Raw genomic sequence first — 24200 nt, 5'->3', positions numbered from 1 at the left:
ACTTGGCACTTGCAAATTGGCAGTATGCCTAGCTCTATGAAATGGAGCCATATTCCATTCTACAATTTCAATTTAGTGCTTGACCTAAGTCTCTGAAATATACTTGAGGCAAAAGGAAGAAACTTGTATCCTATATAGCTTAAAAATGAATATTGACTTTGAAAAAAAATATATGTTCAGATATGTCATTGTCCAAACTTATTTGAAACAAAACTTCCTCTTGCCTTCTTATAATCTCTCCAAACTTAGTTAACACTATCATCAGACCGTTGCAACTATAGACCCAATAGTCCTCGAATGATTATCTCGAAACAATTACTCAAGTAAAACAAACTGTATTCAGGAGAATGCATTTCCTAAGCGGATATTAATATAAAACCAGGGTCAGGTCACTGAGGAAGTAAAATTGTTTTCAGTAAAAGATTACATTATATCAGAGTTCATAAATCTCACTCCATATGGCCATATCAATACAAAATTTTTAACTTCCACCTGCTGCTTTTCAATTTTCAGTTCTTCAAGTCGTCTAGCAACATAATAAAGTTATTCTGCTACTGAAATGGGCAGCACTTCTCCATCAAATGTATATTGTTTTAGGAAAACATCGGTTAGGAAAACATCCCTTAAAACTGACATGAAGCATAAAAATACACCATGACGTGCGAGTCTCGTTTTCCTTGCTGCCGCCCTCTGCTCCGCATCTAATTCCTCTGCCCTTCCTCTGCGTTTTGACCTCCGATGCCCACTCAGTGCTCACTCCGAATCCTGTTAACTTTACCTGACTAACACCTGAAATAGTTCTTGCTAAAGATTTTCAAGTAGATGCTCCTAATTCAATTCAAATGTGCTCCTTGTTTTTATTTGTTGTTGTTGTTCATTTTATTACATACCACTTTAAAAGGCGTTTTATTCTATGCTGACATTCATTCAAAGGTTTTATGTGTGTGTTTACAATGTCTCCAAAAAACCTAAATCACTTCAGGGCAAGAGACCCATATTCCTTTGCATTCGCTACAGTGCCTACTAGAGTGTTAGTCCCGTTGTAAATTCTCATTAAATATGCCTTGCGTTGAGTGTTGCTCTCCCTCCCTGAAATGCCTGCGTCCCCCTTTCTGCTTTTCTGGGGCCTTGATTGGTGCTTTGTGACCGCGTTTTTGACTTCTTCTTCTGCCTTCCTGTTCCGATCGTAACTGTCTGTTTTTAAAGTTCCCTCTGTGGTTATCATATCTGCCACAGTAAGAATTAAAAACACACTATTTATGCAGAATGTAATGCAGGTATCATTCTTGAAAAGCTTCTGAAACGTAATTTGGTAACATACCATTATTCGTAGATATTGGGGCATGAAAATTCAAATGTATTTTCCTCTAATTTCATGGAAAATCCTCGGCATAAACTCAGTTATCTTTAAAATCATGAATGTTTGGAAGAGAATAGTGAGCTAGCCAAGAAGGTAATAGAAAGAGTGGCTGTAGTATTGAAGCATCAATAGTTTATCATCCAGAACTTATTCAACCACAGTTCGTAGGAACGCTACTAAAATGGAGCATCGGTACTAACAAGAGGTTAAATGTGGGTAGAATGACAGGTCAGAAATTCAGCATGAAATTAGACTGAATTTGCTGTGGGCTTTCAAACATCCCTGACGTTCTAGGCATTGTCTCAGGCTATGCTCCATGGGCAGGGTGATGATTATCCAGTGGAATGGAGCCCTTCGTAAGGACAAGAAAGGGGAAATGTTAGGATCCTATTTTGTTGAAAGTTATTTAACCTTTCATTTATTTTCCACTGGTTGATTAAATATTGAGAACTCATCCCACAAGAGCTATCTCAAAATTGATTTTTCCTTAACAGATACTAGAAAAAATATAGATAATAAACACGCACTCATGGCCATCTGCCAGTAGTCCACTGGGTATGTCTTCACCTATGCAGACGTAGGACAGAAACAATGCAGGAACTTCTGTGTCTAAGGAGATCACGTCCTACTGGAACTATTTAATCGAGTATTCTAATAAAAACGAATCTAGCCATAGAGATTTATCATTTTCCACTGTTTAATGCCTGTGACGCCTTAACTGTGCAGTTGATTCAGCTTCCTCTAGCTCGTACCGTGGATGAAGGTGGATGAAGGTGGCCGATCGTCGTCATCGTCGTCTTATTCACACGTCAGTAAATGTGCTTCGACCCTCTGCCCTCCGCTTAGGACTGTGCTGGGGTGGTGGGTGAAGAATCATACCAGTGGCTGATAACCATATAATTCTTCATCTAGACCAGGATGCTTTTGAGAGTGATAGGCAGTGCAGTTAATAATTATACAGAAATAATCAGCATATCCGGACCGTTCCAGGCACATCGGGACTTACAGATTCTCTCACGTACCTCAGCTTCTTTTTCAAACCAAGTCGCTCTGTTTCTTCAGTCTTTTTTAAATTACAAACCTAAATGTGAATATAGTACTGACTGTGGTCCACGCAGTGTCGTAGACAAAGTGCGCCGGACAGCTAAGGAGGGGGCTTCACGCAGGTTATTACAGTGGGGAGAGTATTCATTCATCGGGAAAGTCTCCAAGGTGGGGGCTGGGTTTTTACAGAGGCAGAGTCACCCATGGGCCTCCTGGGAAGGAGAGAGAGGAAGGAATTGGGTCTTCTCTAAAATTTCGAGTGCAAGGTTAGTTTCAGGGAACTGACAAGACTTAAAGACAGAAATTAATTTCTTTTATATTATATGAGTATTAAAAAAAAATCAAATAAATGACAAAGTAGATGCAGTTAATTTATAGAGATCAGCCGGTTGCAAGTAGAAATGAACAGGAAATATTTCAAACCCGCACCAACCCCTGTTACAACAAAAAGGAATTCCGAAACAGCGTGGAAATTTTGGCAGGTACATCAAAATATGTAGTATTTGGCGGCCGAGGACCGGGTAGCCCTAGGCAAGGGCCGTTCCCGGACGCTAGGAGGCGCCCCGGGCTCAGGCAGAGTGCAACCCCGAGGGACAAGCGAGCAAGTGGGATGGAGAAAGGGAAGGAGCTAGAGAGCTGCGAAGCAAAGTGGACACGGAGCAGTATCCCAAAGAAAGGCTTCGGCCCCCTAGGCTGCTAACCAAACACAGCGCTTCGCCTGGGGCGGGAGGCAGCTGGGAGCCACTTTCCTTCGGGACCTGGGCCACAGCTCTGTGAGACGCAAGTCCCTGCTCTTTCTAAGCACCCGTAGGCACCGAGGACAGCCATGAGCAGCCTCCTGGGTCGCGCCCGTGCCCAACCAGCCCCAGTAAATTTGCCAAATGCAAAATGCAGAGCTTTAAAATACCAATTAATTTTCAATTCCCATTTCCCTCTGTAACAGCTTCAGCTTAGCTGACACGTATATTCCATGGTCTGGGAAATCTGGAAACACCAAAACCATCAAAAGAGAGGCCTATTTATGAATAATTTATTAGAGTTCTTTTGCTTTGAAAACCTCCTGGCTTCTATTAGCATAATCAGGGGCTGGTTCAGACCCCCCGGGGAGGTACTACGGGAATTTTTTTCTTACACATTAGATGTAAGACATATCCACTTGGGAAAAACTGAGACGTATTTCTAAAAGAGGTACATAGAGATGGAGTTCATTTTATCAAGCTGAATCAGATGAGGTAAGAGGAAAATGTTTGACTGTGATTTGTATATTACCATGTTAAACTCATAAAATTTGAAGAGCAAAAAGGAGATAGACATATTTTGATTTCTCTATCATGGTCAAAGAATGCATTATATGACAATACATGAAGGTAGAGAAAGCCTTTTTAGATGCTATATCAATATATCCAGATATGTGTGATATCAAATAATATAATTTATTGAAAATGTGGAATTAACCTTTCAATAGGAACATATCCTACGCAAATGGGGGAAATACCAGAGAATAAATTTTATACAAAGCAGCGATTCAAAAAGAAAAATACAAAATAAGGCCAAAGATGCTGTTCCATCTTAACCGTCACAAATGCCAACGTTGGCACTCCTCAGGAGGCATACCTGAAACCCAATGGGACGGAGACTGTCACTAGCACAGGGGACCTCAAATGACAAACTCGGTCTCTTTTACTGTTACTTTCCTCACTTGTAAAATAAGTGAGAGACCGAAATCTCCCCCTCCGTGTCCACCAGCTCCGGGAGGCCACCAAGAGCTCCAGGACCTGGTTCGCCTCTCTCAGACACGCCCAGGTGCAGAGCCCTGGGCCTCCTATAGCCAGGTGCACAGTCTTCAAGTTCCAGGCACCGTTTCATTCTGAAATCCTTCCTCTTTCCCAGCTGTGCGGAACAGAATATAAACCCCAAGAAGAGGGGGCTTTTCCACAGGTGTGTCTCCAGGGTTTACAGCAAGACCTGGCACATGACATATGCAACAAATACTTGTTGAATCAATTAACGGTTAATTTTGAAGCCTTTAATTGTCTAAGGATACCGCTCTTGTTCCATTTTGGGGAGGATTCTAGTTCTGCCTAAACGCATGTTCTAAGGCATTTCTACTGAGGAAAAAGATAAGAAAAAAGGAAATGGACAAAGAGCCTTAAAAGTTGTAGCTAAAAGGCCCAGATGTCAAGTGTTTGCCAGCACAATCAAAAATGCCTTAGCGACACCCCAAGATTTGTAGTCCCGTCATTTGAGCAATAAAATATCCACCGCTCAACCTCTCGAAATAGACAGCGGAGGAGACGGGAGGAGAGGGACGTTTGCGACCTTCTCTGTCCTTGGGGAGCGTGGCGGCGCTGGGTTCCGTTTCTCCCAGTCGTCCCCTAGTACGCAATCAGCAGGTGCCGCATCGCTATTTTAGTTCCCTAACCCACTAAGCTCAGAGGCAGGGCCTCCCTCTGAGAAGGCTGATGACAGAACCAAACTTACGCGCGCGCTACGCAGAAGACGGAGAGACTCTGGCGCCACGTGCGCAGTGTCCTCGAGGAGCCCGCACAGAGACACCGTCCCACTTACAAGAACCCCAGGTGGCCAGAGGACGAAGAATACAAAACAGAATAGAGGTCTGGGTTTGTCCTCTGGAAGGACACCGATTATTGTAACCAACTATAAGACCAACAGAAGGACAATCGCATTAAGGATGTGCTTGTTTCTACATGACGGAATGGATGGAATGTAGTATCAGCATCTGTTCAACACAAGACCTGAGCAAAAAAATAGCTGTTTTTTTTTTCACGCAAATCCCTCTTTTAAAAAGCGTTAGTGTGACATGAGCACACACGAGCAGAGTAATTTGATGCAAATATTGAGACGTAACCGTGTGGCTGTGTTTTTCGCACCAGTGACAGCATCGAGTTTTATCTAAGCCCCGTGCCCCCCAAAACAGCACTGGGTAAAAAACACCCCCCTGTCACGGAGCCAGGGCTCGATGAATATTTGCTGAATGAACGAATCTGCTGAATAAAGAGGATAGTTATCTCGCAAAGGTTTTAGGAAAATTATAAATGAATCTGTGTAAACACTACATGCTTGGCATCTGGTAAGTGCACGATAGTTATTATTCTTGATATTAATGACAGCCCATTAGGAGAAAGTTCTCAGAAGCTCACATATGAACTGGACCCAGTGGCTCTAATCGTAGTAAGGGTGAGAAATTTGGGGAAATGTGCTTCATTATCGTAACCCAGCATTGTATATCATGCTTTATGAAACTGTTGTTTGCATAGATACTAAGAGTTAGGGAGCAGATGATGGCCCCCTTCATTGAACCCTGGAATCACAGTTCTGGAGCGCATTTTTATTTCCCGTTGGGTGGAAGACGTAGGGCCAGCTTCCGTAAGATGCATTCAATGCACAGGCCATTGAAGTCAGCTCTTGGTCTGTTTCTATTTCTCTTCTCTCCTTCCGGTACATGTTGGTGAATCAGACAGCGCCCCCTGGCGGCGGGGTGACCCTCCCCGAGGCAGGTTGGTGAGGCAGGGTGCTCAGCCAAAGCCCGAGGCCTCACGTGAGATAGATGGGCATTAGTGTCTGGGTTCATTTTACAAATGCTCCGTTGTCCCAGAAGAACTCAGATTTGGGGAGCTGCGTGGGGAACCCAGTTTGGCCAGTCTGTCTGAGAACAAGGACGGTTCAAAGCTTGTTTACTCAGATGTGCATCTCCGTAATGATATCAAAGAAGATAAATCCCCAGTGACCCCTGCGGTCCCCATTTCTCCATCCTTATTCATGAATTTAACTGCCCCTCGCTATGTGAATATCGGGGCGATTTCTGACTTTGTCCCAGGTGTAGGTTACTGCAAACTGCTTTAAAACCTCATGGCACGTGGGAACGCCTCTCTGCCTCAGTGCTGCTCCTGGACTGAGCCCGAGGGAGTGCCGGCGTCCCTGCTGACGCACCCCCTTTAACTTCTGGGGGAGGGTCTCCAGTGGCTTTTGTCACTGTCGCTTAGCGCTTCCCACATGGCACACAAGGAAAAGTGACGACATGTGTAGGTCTCACCGGCGTGGACAGAAACGCTGCTTCTGGACGGAGGCCGGAGCCTGGGGCCACCAGCCCGGACACGCTGGCTGTGCCCTCGTCCACGGTGGCCCTGAGTTCCCAGGGAATCGCGTCCTTGGCCTGGTGTGAGCACTCAACCATAGCCCCCTCCTAAACGTTTAGAGCGTCTTGGTCTTGAGTCAGAGAGAAGTAGGTCCGAGCCTTGACTCCAGTGCATTAACCGCATGGTCCTGGCTGAGCTGTTTCCTTTGTCCAGGCCGCGGTCTTCTCGTTTCCATCAGAGGCTGTTTCCTTTGTCCAGGCCGCGGTCTTCTCGTTTCCATCGACGTCTCCAGAAACGTCAGTTCTTCTCACCCTCGTTATTCACAGCAATATTATTTAAAGTGGTATTGCAGACTCCGTAACACGTCGCACACGCTGTGACAAGCGCATGCCCCTCACGCCTCCGCCCACGTCCCGCACCGGGAGGCCAGCGGGCGGGGGGACCGGGCCCCCTCCCCGGGGCGTTGTCCCTCTGTCCCCTCACATGTCCCTGTGTCCCGGCCCTGCGTTTCCTCAGCTTCGGGCCCTGCAAACACGGACGGCTCCGCGGCCTGAGCTCACTGTCCTGCGCTCTGGGCTGCGGCAGCTTCGAGCTGCGTGTGCCATTTCAATTAATATTGTAATTAATTAAAATGCAAGAAAAGAAAAGAATCAGGCCCTCAGTCGTACGAGGCACCTTTCAGGTGCTCTGGAGCCACGTGCGGCCAGTGGCCAGCGCACGGTCAGAGCTGACGTTAAACGTCTCCATGGAAGTGGAAGTCGCAGCGGCCACTCCTGTGAGATGACCCTGCCGATGGCCGCTCGGTCTCAGCACTTCGGTCCCACCGCCAGGGTCACTTAGCCGTGTGACGAACTAGCCGATCACATGTCTCAGGAGCAGTGCGTTCTGCGCTCATCCGGCAGACGTTCACTTTCGCTTTCACTCTTCTCGATCATTTTTTCAAATAGGTAATGAAGGAAAAAGTTGTTGCCTCTGTTTTGGAAGACCCTTTCCCTCCTTAAGACTCAGTTGTTTCTTTTTGTTCACTGTGCTTCGTGCTTATTACAGGGTGATGGGGCCACCGCAGCGGCCTGAGCCTTCTACTTCCGCGTCGCCTAGAAGTGACCGACAACTGTCGCTCTCTCTTTCACAAACCTCCTAAGTGTCCTTGCCCTCTTAGGCCTCAGGCTTATGCTCTGTCTCCTCATGACACACACTCAAAACAATTCACTGAAGACGTGGGGGCCGCGCCTTGGAGAATGACATCCCCATAGCTCCTAACCAGGGTTCCTCAGCGAGGGGGGACAGTCACCGAGGTATGAACCGCATTTGAACCGGCGGTGACTTGATCACACTACACTTTGGAATAATTTAAATATCCCAGATGGGAGATGGATTCAGATAAGGAAAGGATAAGATGAAGAAGTTTATTCTCAATTATCCAAGGAGAATAAAAAGAAAAGAGAGAACAGTCGTGAGGGGTTTTAGTGGCTCAAAATCTGACGACTAATAACTGATTAACTGGCCGTCTGACGAGACGGAGAAACTACCTGCCGTGCTCCCCGACTTTGAGATTGGGTAGCTGGGAGTATAATGGCGCCAGTGGTTTGCACAGAGGGAGGTCGTGGGCTCCACTGGCTTTCGAGGTATAGTAATGTCGTGTTTGATTTTGGACATTCACGGGAAGCTTAAATTATGCAATCCTCTTAAGCTTTTCTGAGTATGAATTATTAACCCCGTGTGACCTTATCTTTGTAATTACTTATCTGGGTAAAGCCAATTTAAATATGGTAGCAGACTATCCCTCAGCCTCCTTTTCTCTAAGGATCTCGCGTCATCGGAAGCACTCCTCCACAGATTAAAGATGAAAGTGCATTTCACTAAAGGGAAGAGCTGACAGGAGACTGCACCCATTTTGGCAGAAAACTTCACATTCAGCCTCAACCTCAACCGAGGAAGCTGTCAGATGAGAATGCGCATCTCATGAGGAATGCAGGGTGGAGGAGGTGCTCTCGCTGGGCCAGAAAGCCGAGGGCCGGACGACAGGATGACTGGACGGGCAGGTGCCCTAACTGGGGCAGGTGCCCTAACTGTCCCGGGCAGGGCTCTCACTGGATGACCCAGTGAGCATTTTTTTTCTCTCTCTCTCTTTTTTTTTTTTTTGCTTTCTAATATTTGAAATGGGAATTTTGGCTTAGATAAAATCACAGGGCATATAATAAATGCACCATGAGCGCAAGCATGGCGTGCTGTCTACATCTGGTCGTAAGGACTTCATAAAGGGAGGAAGATGGGGAATATTGAAATGTGCCCGCGCCCTCTCGATCTCCCGGTGCTGTCCGGCGACCTTCCAGCGAGCGTCCCCATGCCTCCTGTTCCGTCGCTGGGTTTTAGTAAGGAACATGGGGCTGGCCACCTGTGATCTCACAGGTAGCCCCTCCCACCCCAGTTGTTGCAATAATGTGCCAACACGCAAGTCTCCCGAACCAGCCAGCTTACTGACCGAGATGCCTCGAGTGCCACCTGCAGAGCTGCCCACCCCTCTGTAATGACACCGTCTGTCCTTCCCACTGGATCGTCTGCCCACTCAGCCTGGGGGGTTCCTTCGAGATGACCTTGCTGTGGGGTAGGAGGTGGCAAACAATGTGGAGGTGTTTGCATGTGGGGGGCCACGGCCTCCCTTGCCCCTCAGCACATAGAAGAGAGACTTCCCATGCTGGCTCTGCCAGTCGCTGGCCAGCTATGCCTGGCATGCGAAGGGCCGGCCTGAAGGTTACAGGAGGCTTCTTTTTTATCATCAAGTAACATGATAAAAACAAAATTGAATCTGTCAGATCTTCATGCCAGAGTTTCAAATATTGCTAAGGCTCCTTTAAAACTGTCCGTGCTAAGAACATGTTATAAAAATGCATTGTTTTTGTATTTGCATACTCCTGTCTGCCTCCTGACGTTCTCAGTGGGCTTCCTTCTGTGTCCTGAGGCGTTGGGACCGGAGCTAATGGAATGAGTTCATCCGCCACCTCCACTGGGCAGCCACGGTCTCTGCCCTGAAGCCAAGAAGGCTTTCAAGCGTTCCCCTTAAGTTCCGAAGTGGAGACAGTTCTAATTCAAGGAAAATCAAGAAATGGGATAATGTCGAGCTTTGCAGACAAAAGGATCGTCATCTCCCAGAGTCCTGAACAAAGAAGAAATAGGATTCCAGGGTCAGTGGGACCCCTGCTTCCCCCTTGAACGGCCCAGAACTTTCCTGCCTCCTCGGAGCAGAGCTGAGCTCCACTAGGGGTGCTTCAGGCCGGAAGTTCTTCGGGAAGAGCCCCGCACTGGGCGCCTCTCCAGGCCTCACCCACAGTGTCCGTGGCCTTGAGAGGCCTGACTCATTCCCACACAGAGAGCAAGCTCCAGGTCGCTGCTTGTTTACTCCACGCCGGCGGCCACGGCCTGGGACTCTGTGCCCCGCATTCATTCCGGCCGTACCCTCAACCCGTCCCCACCCTGGGGCGGCGGCTCCCCGACCTCCCTGTGTTGTGTCGTCCTGGAGCCTTGCGCACCCTCTAGCCCTGTCCTCTCCCTCCTGGACCAGACGAAGCGTGCTGCGGCCATCGGCACCCAGCACTGCTCCGTGCCAAGGCGCATCCTCGTCGGGCCCCTCGCAGGGTCTAGTGGGGTCCCCCAGGCCCCCGCGTGTCGCTCCTGTGCCACTCCTGCCCTGGGGCTCGGTCCTTGAAATGGACACAGTCGGGCCCCTGGCTGCCCTTGTACCCCGAACGTGAGGCCCGATTGGGTGAACCTGAGTGTCACGTGTGTGCACCGCATCTCTGCCCCACTGCCCGCGACACCGGCCGGCCAGAGGGGCAGGTCCGCAGGGGACGCCGGGCTGGGAGGCGGGAAGCGCAGGATGAGGGCGAGGAGGCCACGGCCCCAAACTCTGGGGCCTGGGCTGACTCACTCAGGCCGAACACCTTGTCCACGATCTCACGTGAGCCCCACAGCAGCCCTCGTCACAGAGTGATGCCGACCTGTGCTACCTGCTCGGAAAGTCAGGTGTCTAGGGGTGACGTGACCTGCCCCGAGGTGGTGACCTGGAGTCATGGCGGGGGGCGCGGGGCACGGGCTGGACATTAGTCTATAGTGACTGCGAATCCCAAGTTTTGGCCACCCTGCCTTGATAAACAGGGCGCCCTCTGTTAAGGGATGGGTCTGCTCTTAGAAGCATTTTGGACAAGTTACTTAATTCTGTTCTGAGGAATATAAAACTTAAATCATAGCATAGGATTAAACAAGTCAATGTGTATAAAGCAGTACAATAGTGCCTGGTACGTAGTACACACTCAATGAGCATCACCTACTTTAGCAGCCATGTAGTAACAGCAGTGCACCCCGATAGGAGTGACTAAGAAATACACGAGGTGGGGCCCCCGTCTCCCCCCCGTTCTGTCCTGGGCAAGAGGCTAATACTGAAAAAGAGACTCATGCAAACCTTTTCTTTTCCTAATGACTTCCTGTCACTACTATGATCAGCATCTCAGAAATAACAGAAAAAGACCCATTATGCTCACTTCTTCAATAAGATTACCTGCACTCCTAGCTCTGGACGCATTAGGAAAGCTTTCAGGACTATTACGTCCAGTCCTTTCATGCGATGAAGACCAGAGACGCAGCTGGAACGCAGTCCTCCCGCAGGCCCACTTGCCACATGGACAGGCCGAAGCCCGAGCTCTTGGGGGGACCTCTTCTTACCGTTAGCCTCTTACGACCCCTACCCCGTCGTTTGGGAACACATCCACATTAGCTGCTTGCTCCTTTTCCCTCTGGATCTGATTTAAAAGCACCTAGGAAATTAAGAAATGTACCAGTTGGAACCCTGCAGTGGCCTAATGCTGAGGCTGTGAATGAGGTTCCAGGAATAAAGACTTAATTACATGAGTCAAAGTTTGATTTAAATTGTAAATTCTCTGTTGATACCTAATTTCAACCTCAGTTTAAGTGAACTGAATGTTAAAGAACAGACGCCGGTGGTTTTTTTTGTTTGTTTTTTGGTTTTTTTGCGGGCAGTAGCCCCACCTAGGGGCGGGACCGCGTGGCTGTCCTCATGCTTGGCTTTCCCTCGTCAGTGCTGACTCACACACCATCCTGTCAGTGGGAGGAAAGGGGAAACGCAGAGATCTGCAGTCAAGGGGACTTCTCTGTCAGTCTCTCTGGGAAGCTGCAGGATGTTCTAAGGAGAGGGAGAGGTACAGGGTGACGTTGGTGAGGGGAGCAGGCCCCTTGGGACACTGTCTTCCATAGGGTGTCACTACCAGAGGTCCCCTGTGCTGAGCAATGTCCCGCCTGCCCCATTTGGTGCCCGGGCTGAGACGAGGCAGAGGTGACATGGACTGGCTTTGTAGTGTGAGGCGCCCGATGACAGGGTGTGGGTTGCAGCCAGATGAGAGGCGTAAACCCCCCTCTCCCCCCGCCCCTCGGAAGGCGAGCCAAATGCTAAACGAGGCCTAACCGGCCTCGCAGGATGCTGTCACCGGCACTCACTCTAAAACCTGGGCACCTGGCACAGCTCCACTGTGTTCAGGGGCGGGGAGGGATCGGGGCCCAGAGGTCCGTGGCCTCCTCCGGCTCCAGGAAAGCCTCGGGCCAGGGCACGAAGAGCCGTCTGCGGGGACAGGGGACGTGCTTCCGGGCCGGCCTCCAGACAGGGGCTTTTGGTGTCTCCTTCTGTCCTCTCTTTGTTTCTGAATTTTTCTCAGCTGTTAGGCCACGGAGGAACCCCGGGGAGGTATGCGATGATGGTAATCGTCTCTGGTTCGCAGTTAGAAAATCACGATTTGGAAGAACAAGGTTTAAAACGCGTCTGTTTTACATCCGTCCACGTTCTCTGGACTCTTGTCCGTGCTCGCTTAGTGCGAGGTGATAAAATTGAAAATCGATTGCGTGCGGGAGGCCCGGTTTAATCCAGGCCACTCCCGCTGACGCTTTGAACCGGATTACGGGGGGCGGCTCCCGTCGCAGAGCCGGTGAGCCTGGGCGAGGCCCGCGGCTTGGGGCTCACGTGACCGCCTGGGGCTCACGTGACCGCCTGGGGCGGGGCCGCTGGGACTGCACAGGAAAGAAGGAATAACAACAAGTCACTGGGAGAACAGGGGGCACGGAGATGGCGCACGACGGAGCGTCGCCCGTGCGGGGCCCGGAAGGGAAGCCCCCCGCTCACCGTGCCCTCTGCGACAGCCCCGCAGACCACCTCTGCAGAAAGGAGGTGGCAACTGCCCCCCGCCCTTTTTAAAGACAAAAGCCTGTTTTCTTTGTGGCAAAAAGGGCATTTCAAAGACCAAGAGAATTGCTGGCTGGCAGGTGACCAAATACGCACCAAGAAAATGCCGGCTGTCGGAGAGACCGGGCTGCGTTCCCGTGGGAGGCTTGGAGTGGAGGGTCTGTGCTGGAAGCTGCACGCTCGCTGTGAGCTGTGATGAAGCTCCCGCCGCCCGTGAGCGTCTGCAGAGCCTCGCGGCCCAGACAGAGCCCGCCCACGCCCCCCAAAATCAAACTGCAAAGGATCGTGTGTCTCGAGCTTGCAGGCATTCTCCCCGCTGATATACGCAGGATAACTCGGTTGCAGACCGAGGTGAAATGTTACATTTCGGCCGAGCCCCGCCCAGTCCCTTCACCGATGCAAATAAGGCGGTGCCCCTGTCCGTCCCTTGCCGCCCCCGTCGAAGCCACCGTGCACCCGAGGACGCGGTGCAGGCGCACGGTGTGTATGAAGCATCCGCCACTGCCAGCGCGCGGGCCTTACATCACTGTCGTATTAGTCTAAGCAGAATAGAGCAGATTGTTTATTTTGGTTTAGCTCCGCTTCAGGCTGTAACATCAGCTGTAACTCCTAGAGTGACAAATTCCAATGGCAATGTCACAGATTAAACAAGGGTACTCAGATCTCCGAGCATGTTTCCCCGTGGGGGGAGGGGGTGGCGTCTGGGTCTGTGTGCAGAAGCGTGCCTGGTGCAGGCAGCCCTTTCCTCTCACGCTGATGGGTGACAGTCATAGTTTCCTGCGGGTTACATAAGCCAAGCCTTTCATTTCTTTGAAAACACTCATCTGAGATGATTTCTCCCTTATCCTTAGAGCATATTTAACTCTTTTCATATTTCACACTTTAACAAATTTGCAGGGAAGTGTTAGCTATGACACTCCAGGGATCGGAAAGAAGGAGTGCCCTCAGGGCGTGGCAGACACCCTGGCGTGCCCTGTCCCCTGCGGGTGAGGACTCCTGGGGGTGCGGGGAACTCACGTGTTTATCCTCTGCGTTTAATTGTCTCATGGCCGTGCAGGGCAGCTGGATCCTGAGACCACTCTGCACGGCCTGCGGCAGGCCGTGGGGTCTGGCACCCAGCTGGCGTCAGCCCAGGAACCCCGAGTGGGGGCCCTGGTTGTGAGGGGCCCACTTCCATGGCAGGCACCGCTCCATGCGAGCCAGGGTGTGGCTTCATCTCTTCATGCGTTCACCGACACCCTCACGCTGCTCTGCGGGCGGGCATTGTCATCCTGACTTCGCAGGAGACGCCCTGCACCCCACTGAGTGAAGCGCCTCCCTGGAATGCAGTGTCTACAATGTAACAATCTCCAGCTTCCGGCCGGCTCGTTCTTAATGAGCGTTTGCATTTCTCAGGTAGGAGGATAATTATCAAGAATCTCATCTCACCGAAGTTATTATTCAAACTGAGCATCAGTCGATTGCCTCTTCCCAAATCGGAGGTGGGTAGGGGATTTCGGAGATGGGCGAGGCCTGGGTTCCACAGGCGCTTTGGAGCGTGTGAAGATGGGGGCTGTGCGCCGTTTTTCCGGTCGGTCAGGTGTGGTCTGACGGACGTTTCGCGGCCATCTCGCACACCTCTCTGCTCCTAAATCCGCCTACACGCGTGCGAGTGATGGGGACAGCTTCCGCCGACACCGCAGGCAGAGATGCGGAGATGGGGCCCTGCCCCCCGCCCCCTGCCCCGGAGACCCCGCCCTCACGTGCCCCACCAGCTGCTCTCTCGGACTGGGACGCCTTTTTAACCATGATGCTCTTCTTCTCAATGTCGTTTAGTGTTCAGTTGTTTTAAAAGTCCAGAGTAGCGTGTTTTCAGAATAATCGCTTTCCCGTGGATTCAGAACCAATGTCATGAACCTTAGCTCTGGAGTAATGAATGTGAATTCCTTGAAGGTAGTAGGTTAACTATGAAGAACATTTCTAAAATGAAGAACTCAATGGAAAATCCTGGTAGAGCACCTAGTGCTGCCTGCCGGCCTGCTGTGTGGACTCGAGCTGCCTCCTGCTTCCAGAACACTCCGCGCCCACAGCTGTGGGCCCAGCAGCTGGGCCCTGGCCCCCACCATAGGCACCGACCTCAAACTCAGCTACTCCATTATTTGAAAAATGGATCCGATGCTGCAGACTCAGCTAATTTCTCCAGGATCCTGTAAAGGAAGTCCTACTCCAACTGCTCACTCCACCCCACCTACACCCCCAGAAATCAGGGGAGAGTCAGAGAAGGCAGTGTGGGGAAAGGGTTCTCGTGGTGTTGGAACCAGGGAGGGCAGATACGAGAACGTCAGGGTCGAGGCCCCAGAGATGGAGACACAGACCTGGAATGGCATCGGGTTGCACAGCGTAGGCATTTCGGGCAAAACCTTTGCATTTGCGTTTTCCCGGGCTAGGGATTAGAACCTCACATCGTAGGCAGCCTGACTAATCTCAGCTGCTCTCTCTCTCTCTCTCTCTCTCTCGAGTGAGCCTTTCTAAAGGTGTTAAGCGTAAGGATTAGGAAATAACTCAGCCCTAGGGGCACGTACCTAGCCCAGGGAGAGCCAGGTGGCCACCCGGGAGGCCGTGTCTGCACAGTGCCCACCCAAAGACTCCAAAAATGGGGGTCCCCCGGGCCCAGCTCAGTCTCCCCTCCTGTAGTCCCGAGCTCCCCTGGCTTGTAGGCCATCCCTGCAAGGTCAGTCAGAGAGGGAGGAGGCCTGAGCAGGGCGGGCATGTGACTCCACCCCATTCGCCCTCAGCCCGTGTGGACATCGGGCTACCTATAATGGGCAAATTCTCATACACCTTGCTGTGTGACCTGGGGCACGTACCTTCCCCTTGACTGCCAGCTATAAAGTAGGGGTTGTAAGAATACATCTCTTATGGCTTCATTCTTAAAGGGGTGCAGGGGGAGGGACAGGGGATCCCTGCCCAGCCCACTTCCCTCCCCCTTGACCCAAGCAAGGCCTTTGTGGAGACATTTCCACTTGTCACAGCTCACAGCTCAGGGTGGGGTGCTGTTGACATCTAGCATGTCAAGACCAGAGATGCTGCTAAACATCCTGAAATGCCCAGGACAGCCCACAACGAAGAATTCCGCACCTGCCCCCAGTGTGAACAGCACTGTAGCTGAGAATCCTGTGCTGTGCGACGTGTCAGTGAGTGCGAACACACCGTGGGTGTGGGGCCCCGGGAAGCTTAGGGACCTGTCTCTGTTACGTCTTCTCGCATATTCCCGGACGCCGATCTTTCACGGTCCCATGAACGGCCTTCTGAAGCCGTAAGACGTTAAAAAGCTATGTATCTCTATGGGATCTCATAAAGCTGTGTTAATTTTGAATTTTAAAATTCAGGCATCCCTAATACACATTTGCGTTTTTCTTGACCTTTCCCTTTTGGAAAAGTTACTAATTGAAAAGTGTCACGAGTAAATGATGAGGCACAAATGACCTGAAAAGGAAGAAATTCGTGAATCCGGTGACCCACTGGTACCAGATGTGCCCCACTGTACATAAGAGGCCAAGGCAGTCCTACACCAGGAGACGTTCTAAATGGAGGTGAACCCCAGGATCCCAGCGGTGGGAGACGGCCTCGGGCAGATCCCCTGGGACCTTGGTGACTCTTGGCAGGTCTGGTGTGGCTGTGGCCACAGCTGTATTTGCTACCAGAAGCCCTCCCTTCCGGGGTGTAGAGGGGCAGCTGCAGGCCCCACCTGTGGTGGGGGAGGGCTCCCGCAAATCGCCTTCCCCCGTCCCAGCAGCGCCCCGTCTCCCTCCCACCTGTCTTCCTCATCCCATCTCCCTGCCCCATCTCCAGCCCACCTGACTCCTGCCGTTGCTTCAGGCCTTGGAATGGGGCACCAAGCCAGCTGACGTTACCTGTTCACCATGATCCAAAGAATCCATCCAGATTTCATTTCCACTAAAAAAAAAAAAAGCCATTCATAAGACTAGGCGGTAAGAGTCCCCAAAATGTAAGAGAGGAGAACATTTCTGCTTCTCCTACACAGACACTGCGCCCCCTTCCAGCCCTGGAGTTCAAGCTGATCATTTTAAAGTGCATTTCGTGGAAATCTATGGGCCGATGTTATGAAATCGGGGACCTCGACAGAGGCCTGGGATTTTCCTGCTGTCAGCTGACATGTCAAGGCGGTTTTGTGAGCAGAATGCAGGACACTGATATTTCTCCCCTTCCGCCACTCCATGCTGACTCTGAGCTGGCTGTGTGAGGAGGAAGCAGATGACCCGTGAGCAGCTGACATGTCACATGTACTCAGAAATACATCTGAACAAATAACAGCTTCACATCCAATAAACATCACCCCAGTGATAGAGGCCAGTGCTTAATGCAAAGCTTTTATTTTCATTTCTCTGCATTTTGTCCGATAAAGCTGTACGTGGAGGAAGCTGTGGAGCACCTAGTCACCTGAATCTCTCGGTTCACACGTAGTCGCCGATGAGGTATCGTGGGCTCAACCCCCTTATGGGCCGGTCGGCTGCCCTGGCTTCAGTCCTGCAGGGCCATATTGCCATCGCTAAGGAGCAAGGTCACTGTCCATCACAAGGCAGCCGGATGCCAGGGAGCGGGGCAGAGCCTGACGACCGGCCTGCCTGTTGGCTGCCCTGGCTGTGCAGGCCATGGGACCAGGCGCCAAGTCACAGGAGAGCGGGACTTGCTGCCGTGGTGTCAGGGATCAGGATGTCACTCTTTGTCCTCTAATGGACTGGGTGCCGTTAGAAGGAGACTGTGGACGCCACACACCGAATCTCACCCTAAGAAGCAGAGAGACGGCCGAGGGCGAAGATGCCTTGCATCAAGTCACAGTGTCCAGGGAAACCTTTGCATGAGTGAAGCCGAAGCATATGACAGACCAGGCGGCATACGCAGACTAATCCCAGCGCCTCCTAACTGTGGAGCACGATTTGGGGCACATTGATTTTACTTTGCCAAGACTTGCCTCACCCGAAAAAATGGGATAATGAAGTGTAACCCCTAAGGTTCCCGTGTGAGGGAAACGAGAGACCGTGGCGGAAGGCACGGCTAGGGAGACGGCCAGAGCAGGGAGCCCGCATTCCCCAGCTCCGGCCTCGGTCAGAATGTCCAGAGCAGCGGCCACCCGGCCCCGTGCAAATCGGGGGTTGGACTTGCTACATAAATTACAGTCCCCACCTGAGCCCTTGCATTGGCACCTAGAGGCAGATAGCGCTAAGTGGCATGAAGGCTTAGAGGTTCGGGGGCTCTAAAATGAAGTCCCCGAAACCGACGCTGTCACAGCAGCTTCGTGGGCACCTCCATGTGGGCCGAGGGGACGGGCCGCGGCTTCCTGTGCCCGCTGGCAGAGCGCGGCAGGCGTCCTGTCCACCGAGCTTTGGCTGGGGGCCACTGAGCCCGTCTGCCCAGAGGCCGTGTCCCAACAGTGGCGTCCCTCAGCGGGCAGAGGGCCCTTTCGGCCAAAGCGCCCCCAGGAAGTCGCCTCCAGCTCCGGCTTTTCTGATGTGACCCACTTGCCTGATTGTCAGGCCGCTGGAAGTGCAGACCCCGGAGACAGGTGAGAACTGCCAGAGCCTGGATCTGTAAAATCATCTCTGAGGAAAAAAGGGACCTGTGACACAACCAGGGCCACCCGTGCCGCGTTCTCCGAGGATGGTCTCGCAGACTCCGGCTGGCCAGTGAGCCCCTGCGTGTGGAGAACTTGCACTTGACAACAGCCTGACCCTCTCCCAACCAAGCAGAGTCAGGAAGGGTGGAGCGTGGAGCACTTGCTTACAAAGGGGAAGAGGGACAGGAGGCAGCGGAGGCAGGACAGCTCAGCCAGCAAGCTTCGGACGGGAGCGTAACCGCGTGGGACCCATTATCGGAGGAGGTGGCGCCGACTCAGCCGTGCCCACGCCTGTCGCTGACCACTGAGCCTCTGAACCCCAAAGTCTGTGTCTGTGATGCTCTTGGGAATGGGGAACTGTGTCAAAGATTTACTCTAAAATAAAGATGCTGGAAGATGTTCGGATATGTGTGAATGCCTCTTAGGTCGGGTTCTTTATTTCCTGAAAACAGCAGAAAAATGAGAACGATTAGTCTTAGTAAAGCTTTATCGTGACTTAATCGACCACATTTAAAATTATTTGAGGAGAGGAGCTGATAGTTCTCTTGTTGTCCACAGTCCTTCGCTGGTTACCCAGAAGTCGCGTGTCTGTAGGACTTGATTGAAGGAAAATGTTTCTATGTTCAGATTTTTACTCTCAAAACATAGTAAGGGGCGATTTCTTCCTTCCTAACGGTCTTGATCTGGTCCTTTTATTACACAGACACATAATCACAGGAGGAAAACTGTAGCACAATTTCAAATCAGTGAGCAGAACAATGGCATTCTAAAAAAGGGGAAGAAAGTGAATGGACACTAAACCTGGCAAATCATCAGTAAATAAACGTGGTCGGAAACAACATCCTATTGTCCTTTACCGATTTGAACAAACGAGCTACAATTTAAAATGGCAAATCAATTTAGGGGAATCCGAGATAGAGCACTAATTTCTAATCCAAATGGACTATATTTTTAAAACTTCAGTGACACAGATATACAGACGTGTCTGTTCTTTGGCTACTTACCTGCACTGATAATTTGCTCAGCATCTAAAAGATGTGTCTTTTACGCTCTTCCGGCAACTGCGTTAAAAACACACCAATTGGAGAAGCTCGGTTCCTCGGAGTGTCTGTGACCTGAGAGGAAAGTGTCATTTGAAAATGACAGCATTTGCAGGCCTTCGGATTAGCGGCCCCCCTTCGATAGCTCGTGCTCCTGTGACCGAGCGAGAGGAGCACACACGTGGTTAAGGACCCTCTCACTCCAGACAGGAAAAGACGGGTTAATAGTGACCGCTGGCTGGCCATGGAAGTCGTGCCACTTAGGCGGACAGAAGGGATTCCGGGGCTCCTTTTGTAAACGCGTCCCGCAGACCCGCAGTTCCGAGACTCCTCGTCACAAGAGCACTCCTGAGGCACCGGCCTGGACGCAGTTCTGTGCCACCTCGTTGGGTGATGTCCCGACACTCCGAATGCAAATTAAAATGGCACGCTCCGTGGGGTGCGTATTTCCACGAGAGAGGGGCGCACAAGTCTTCCTGTTTGGGGAGGCCTGTTGCGGTCACGTGCGTTTGAATCACTTTCTCTGAGACTGGGTGTGCCCGTTGTCCCGTACCCCGGGTTTAATTTGCGCTGTGTCAGAAAGGCCACCAGCAAGTGCCCTTGGTGTCTCGAGAGAGGAGGTGGCGGGTTCGGGCTGCCGCCGGGTTCGGATTCTGTTCTGGCATGTTCGGAAATCGTGTCGCGGCCATCTGTCCGGAATTGACTGGGCGGCTCGCCCTGCCGCAGGGAGAGGCGCCGTCACCCCTTTTCATGGGAGTAAAGTGACGGTGAGCAAAACGTGGCCGCAGAAGGACACAAATTGAACTGTTGGGGAGCCTTCACTCCGCGTTGGGACAGTGATAGGTTTTCTGCAAGGATGACCAGAAACGCTTCGTTTCCGCTCCAGTCATAGAATGCGCGTGTCTCTGTGTGTAAATGCCTACACCTGTCATGCATTTATCACGGCCCAGCCCAAACTCTGCCTCGTCAAAATGGACTCTAGTCTCCTTCTTCAAGCTAATAATTTATTTTAATACGGTTTTGTTCTCTTTCAGATTTTATTTTAAATTGAGCACATTTTCTACCTTTTAACTAGATTCCGATGATCGTTTTCATTCAGCACGTTGAATTTCGGAGCAGAGCAGTGACATGAAATCCTCTGATGCCACAGGGTTTCGATGTGGGTGATCGTGGAAATGACAGCAGCTGGCAGTAGCGAGTGTTCCCTACGTGCTCGATGGCCAGAACTTTTTCTTATTTCAGCCAGAGTCTTCCACAAAACAGAACCCGAGGCAAGAATTTATTCCTTTATTTGGGAAGTGGCAGCCCAGGGTGGCTGGCGTGAAAAATAATAGGGAATTAAGAAAGAAACAGCCACTGAGTGCGTCCTTGTGGGCTACAACTTCACAGGAGCATAAGGAGACACAGCTGGTTTCCTAGCAGGTGTGTTTGTATGGCACAGTGACCTTCTGGGGAAAATTATAAGGGAAAAAAACACAACGCGGATATCCCTCAGAGTACAGAAAGGAGAACTTTACCTGCCAGCTCCCTTCCATCTCTCATCACCTTTGATCAAGGTGTGCCCCTCGGAGAGCTGAAGGCCTTGCGTTTCCAACGCGCATCACCTGCTTGCTTTGCCAAACCCCATGCTCAGGAAGTTAGGACATCTCATTCAAGTTTGAGGAAGCTCCGTGCTACAAAGGGCTCCTTGTATGGGGTTGAGGGCAAGTAAAGCCAAGACTTTAACTTGGATTGAGGTTAAATCTCAAAGAATTTGAGCAGGACACTCCCTGCAAAGTTGGCCGTGGTGATGAGCAGCTGAGTACAGACATGTTTTTGACGTAACAGAGGTGGCCGAGGAGACCAGAGAAAGCCCAGAAGCAGAGACAAATTCAGATTTTATAGGATCTAAGATTATGTCATTGGGAATGGGGGCTCTTTTAGAAAAAGAATACAAGATCGTTACTATAGTTGAGAATGAGAAAACAAATCATTACAGATTATGAGTTCTAAAAAAATCAACAGATACCATAAAAATGACACCTGTAGAAAAATGGCATTGTGTATATTTGTATTTCCTAGGCTGTAATACCCTTTTCTCTACACTTGTTGGTTGCATGCTCTTCGATGACCTCGTGAAAATGACTTCTGTGGCATCATTTTCTAGAGAAAGAAGAGAAAGATAACTTCCTCCTTCTTAGCATGGTTGATTAAAATTTATTTTTTATCATCGATGGTTTTAGAAAGTAACTTTCAGTTTCACGACTTCTTTTTGGAAACGACAAATTTTAGGCTTGTGTTAAAATTTGAGGAAAACTCTAGTTATTGTCTTTTATAAGACCTCTAAGATTTCAGAGCATTTGAACTTTTCTGGCATATTGACTACTCCTGCATACTCGATATATTGACAAAAATCATCAATGAATTTCAGTGTGTTCCTTATATTGACATATTATGACTTTGATGTTATTCTTTTCAATGTTAGTATATCATGTCAAATCAGCAAAACATTTAAATCTTTTTCCAATATGACCCTATGATTATTTCTCTTCATTGATTATCAAATAATCGAAAGGCCTATTTATTGCTACGTAGAGTTCTTTATTGACGAATAGTGTATTTCCTTAGGCATTTGGCTAGATTGTAACAATTTGTGTACTGTTTCATCTCCACCTCAGATTTCTTGAGATTAAGATGTCAGATGCAGTTAGATATGATGTAGCATATCAGGACACATAAAACATGCAACTCCAATGTCGCATGCCATAGTATTGCTGCCGGTATCTGCTCGTCAAATGCACACATGCAAGTAAATTCTATTGCAAGTGATTTCCTTTATAAAAGAAAAAAAATTATGCGTGTTGCGTTTATAATTATTTACTCTGCATTATCAAGTACATTCCTATCCAAAAAAGAACTTCTGTTCGGTGAGGTATTGCTGATAATTGTATACATCTGATGCTCAGAGGAAATATTTACAGACTGGCTTCTGGCTCCTGAAATTTCACACCTGCCTTCTTGCCCCCACCCACATATTTCCAGTGCTGACGCTGGGTGTCATATCGTAATGCTGATTCTGACCCCCAGCCGTGGCAGTGGGTGGACGTGCTGGTGCAGTCAGTGCTTGAGGACCCCTGGAAAGCACTCCTGTAGTGAAATGCCTGACAGCGAGTCAATTTAGTGAAGAAATAACTGTAACCCTCATACGCAGAGCTCACGAAATGACAAGCAAAATGTACGTCCAGCTCAAATTCCCCTTAACTAGTCTCCAAATGCACGTTCCCACACCAATACCGTCTAGCACAGGGAGATTCTAGCAGAAGGGTGCTGGAGTGCAAAAGTCATCTGTCCTTAACCAATGGCTGTGAAAATATGTTTTCAAATTTCCAGAAATACATGGCCATGGGAGCCAAGAGAAGCAAGAAGTTAGGGTGTTTTTTTTTTCTTTATTGAAAATGACAAAAGTATCCTCTTTTCCAGGGTAACGTTAATACCAAATACCTCGTGTACATATAGACAGAGAGTTTTTGGAATGAGTTGTTGGTTTGGGGTCCTCCCGGCGTCTCCCTTGCATGCCCCCTCCACCCCACCCAAGCATTCATTGCCTTTGGGTAAAGGCTGCATAGAGTAATGAACTGTTAAGCTTATGGATGAATGGATGAGTGGATTTCATGTAATTTGTTTCATAATTTTTTGTGGGCATATTTAATAAAGAACTGAATATTAATTAAAAAAAAAAACAAGAGAAAATTAGCAAGGACATATTATCAGTTAAGATTAGGTTAAATTATAGATGATAGAAATTCCATAAAAGAGGGGGCTTGACCAAAGCCAACATTTAATTCTCATTTAAGCAGCGTTTGGACATAAATGTTCCAGGACTGTTAAGGAGACTTCTTAATCATCGTCATGGTCTGTGACTCCTCGATTTTGCAGTTCTAACATTCATATTTGCTTTTTACTCATGGCCCAAGATGGATGCTTAAGCTCCAGCTGTCATATTCGAATTCCAACAAATAGAAAGGACACGCACTCTTCCGCTGAAAACACTTGCTGGAAGTATCAGGCTTTTTTTTTTCTTTTCTTCTTATATCCAATTGGCCGGTATTTAGTCACATGACTATACCTACCTTTAAGGGAGACTGGGACATGTCTTCATTCTGTACGACCACGTATCTCATTAACGACTGGGTTGTTATTACTCAGGAAGGAAGAGAGAATGAATATTAGGGAAGAGTTCGTGCTCTCAGCTCCGTATAGAAATAGGCCATTCACAGCTGAAATACAAATGGCTAATTTTAAAAGCGAACTCACTAGAAATTTTTGAAAGCAAATTAAAATATTTCTCAATTGACAAAAATGAAATGTTCGGTCAAGGCCGTGGAAATACAGGTTCTCTTATGAACGATGTTCGGGGACGTGAAGTAATAAGGCCAGTTAAGAGGACGATTTGACCATGTCTGTGAAAATGAACGTACAATGACTTTTTCCTAGAAATTTGCTTCTACTTATGTTTCCCGAAGAAGGAGTTATGAAAGAAGTGAGCCAAACTGTTCGATGCAGCATTATTTGTAACAGTGGAAGTCTGGATAAAAAAAAAATAAATGTTTTTTATCTTGGGATGCTTTAAATAAATGTTTATACAGCCATTTAATTCTAACCCGATATTAATAAGAATGAAGATTATATACTGACTTAAAAAGATCTCCAAGATACACCGATGTGCACAGTATATTTCCACTTACACTTTTTAAAGTTATATTTTTAAATAAATTCTGCACTTAAGACATGTCAGTGGGTATGTTGGTGGAGGGTATGAAGGCTG

General features: G+C 49.4%; 1 protein-coding gene and 1 long non-coding RNA gene across 5 annotated transcripts in view; one reads left to right on the top strand and one right to left on the bottom strand.

Moving 5' to 3' along the window:
* Window positions 1-24200, top strand: part of PRKN (parkin RBR E3 ubiquitin protein ligase) — a 1016620-nt gene that overhangs the window by 639350 nt on the left and 353070 nt on the right. The window lies entirely within an intron of this gene.
* LOC120617573 (uncharacterized) lies at window positions 13281-14000 on the bottom strand. Its single transcript, XR_005656961.1, has 2 exons — window positions 13760-14000; window positions 13281-13519 (listed from the first exon to the last, which is right to left on the bottom strand). It is a non-coding gene; the product is annotated as an uncharacterized LOC120617573 (long non-coding RNA).

The sequence above is a fragment of the Pteropus medius genome, unplaced genomic scaffold (genome assembly GCF_902729225.1).
Source record: "Pteropus medius unplaced genomic scaffold, Ma_sr-lr_union100, whole genome shotgun sequence".
In the NCBI taxonomy this organism is placed as follows: Eukaryota; Metazoa; Chordata; class Mammalia; order Chiroptera; family Pteropodidae; genus Pteropus; species Pteropus medius.
Note: the sequence above shows the minus strand (reverse complement) of the source record. Positions and strands in the feature narration are given on the sequence as shown.